Below are 2,768 nucleotides of genomic sequence, written 5' to 3'. Positions count from 1 at the left end.
AAGCATTTGGGGCCCCCCAAAATCATGAGATTGGTTTAAAAATCATGAGACTTCAAAATGACTGCTTTGGGATTTTTATTTGCCTTCTGCAGGGACTCTGTGCCCCTCCCCCTTTTTCCCTCCACCACATGGCAAAGGCTCTATGTGCCCCCGCATTTTCTCCCACCCATGCCATGGCCAATCCACCAGGTGTCCCCCATTTCCCGCTTCCAGTTTTCCTGGTTTTCACCAATCTCACTAGGATTCTACCCACTGATACGTAGAAGATTCCCTGAAATTGTGGAACGGATCAGATGCGGCATTCAAAAGTTCCTGTGTTACAGACAGACCGACAGAGAAACGCTGTCAAGCTGTGTGTTAGACCTCAGTTGGCTCAGACAATAACAATGGCAGATTCCCCTTCTGATTTGCACAACCCTCTGTGCACGAAGGTCCAGACGTGGTCACGGGCCACGTTTGTCTCTAACCCTCCCCTATCTCTCTGCTTGTTGCCACTTGTACAATCTCATTATTGTCAGGGCAAGACCCATCTTCTCTGCCTCCCTCTACATCTCAGCCTCTCCACCTCATTAGGAATCGGAAAACACCTCTTGGCTCCCTTGCCTGCACTGTTTTCATTTCACACTCCCTCTGCTATGATCTCCGTAATTGCTGCTTACAAATCATCACAGCTTTGTTTAACTCTGTAAAGCTAGGCATGGATGCCACACCTTATTTGAACTGGTGTGAATCCAGATCTACTCTGAAGTCGCACTTGACCCCCTCTGATTGGCTACCTGAACCGCTTACCTGCCTCCTGGGGCAGAGCAACCAATCAGAGCTGCTGTAGGAAGAGCGCTCTCTCTCTCTCTTACATCAGCAGCCCAAAGTCATCCTCCCAGAAGGGGAGAAACTGGGGGGAGGTGAGAGGGGGAGCAGCTAAAGAGCCCAGCAGCTCAGGGCAGATCCATTGCCTCCTCCCCTCTGAGCAACAAGATGGCTCTCCTGTCCTTCCACTTTGATAGTAGCCTTCAACTACTTGAAGGGGGGTTCCAGAGAGGATGGAGCTCGGCTGTTCTCAGTGATGGCAGATGACAGAACAAGGAGCAATGGTCTCAAGTTCCAGTGGGGGGGGGGGGGGGGATCTAGGTTGGATATTAGGAAAAACTATTTCACTGGGAGGGTGGTGAAGCACTGGAATGGGTTACCTAGGGAGGTGGTGGAATCTCCTTCCTTAGAGGTTTGTAAGGCCCGGCTTGACAAAGCCCTGGCTGGGACGATTTCGTGGGGGTTGGTCCTGCTTTGAGCAGGGGGTTGGAGTAGATGACCTCCTGAGGTCCCTTCCAACCCTAATCTTCTATGATTCCCCTGCAACACCCAGCCTGGAAAAGGAGACCCTGCTGCCACCACGGTCCCGGCTAGGGAGAGTGGGGGTAAAGACCTGCAGGAGGAGCAGAGGGGAGGCTGGATGGGGGCTGGATAGATGTGGGAGTGGGAGGTGTGAGGAACAGGATTGATCTGGAGGTTGGGGCAGAATTAATTGCTGGGCAGGGGAGGGGCAGATGTGGAGTGAGAGCATCTGCAGCAGGGGCCAAAATCTCCTGACCCGATAAATGTGAGAGAGTGAATAACACTAATTGTCACACATACGCACATCCACACACACGCGGGGGATGGCCACAGGGAGTTCAACAATCAAAAAAGAGAGACCAGAAAAACACAGGGTTTTTTTATTTATTTATTTCATTATTGTTGAGCCCCACTCATGATTTTTGATCTCTTGAGGTTAGCAATACCGGGGACTGTGGTTTCTCTGAGGCAGGGCTGTCTAGTTTGTTTGTTGAATCTGGTAGAGAAAATACCCATATTAGCTCTGCGATTCATTGGGGAAATATAGTTACTAAACTGCTAGACAACTGTTGTGCTGCATTGTGATGTTCACATGTGTGCACATTGTGTACGTAGCTTTTGCTTGCTGTTGCATTGGGGGTACAACTTTTCCTTGGTGTTGCAGTGTCTGTTCAATTTGTGTCTACAGCTCATTTGATGTTGCATTGTGTTTAGTTTGTATTGCATTGTATTTTTTGTGTTCAGTTTGCGTTGCATTGTGCGTACAGCTTTTGTTTGGTGCTGCATTACATGTTCAGTTTGTATTGCATTGCATTTGGTGGGTTCAGTTTTTGTTGCCTGATGTGTGCAGCTTTTGTTTGGTGTTGCAATGTGTGTGCGCATTTCATTTGGTGTTGCGTTGTCTGTACAGCTGTTGTTCAGAGTCGCATTTTGTGTGTTGACTTTGTGTTGCCTGCTGCGTGCAACTTTTCGCTTGGTGTTGCAATGGGTGTGCATTCCGTTTGCGGGTGCACTGTGTGTGCTCAGTTTGTTTTGCCTTGTGTGTGTGCGCAGCTTCTGTTTGCTCTTGCATCACACTAGGGCAGGGACAGCGTGTCGGGCAATAACCAGGCCCGTCGCTCCTGGACAGGGGCCGCTCGAGCTCCCAGCCGAGTATGGCTCTACCCTGAACAACTTGAAACCTTACTCCTCTCTGAATAATACCCAATGCCTCCATGGCCCCTGGGAGCCCGGTGCACCCTGGGAGTTGAAGTCCCCTTGCCCCATACTCTGCCTGGACTTCCCAGCTGGGCAAACTACACTCCCCAGATTCCCCGGCCAGGAGGCTCTTTGTCTCCCTCTCCCCAGGGCTCTCTGGGAGCTGCAGTCTCCCCTCCTGCTCCACCCTAGCGCCAGGCAGCCAGAGAGAACTACAACTCCCAGCATGCTCCGGGCCTCTC

This window comes from Malaclemys terrapin, chromosome 23 (genome assembly GCF_027887155.1).
Source record: "Malaclemys terrapin pileata isolate rMalTer1 chromosome 23, rMalTer1.hap1, whole genome shotgun sequence".
Classification (NCBI taxonomy): domain Eukaryota; kingdom Metazoa; phylum Chordata; order Testudines; family Emydidae; genus Malaclemys; species Malaclemys terrapin.
The sequence above is the reverse complement of the archived record's forward strand: the minus strand, read 5'-3'. Positions refer to the sequence as shown.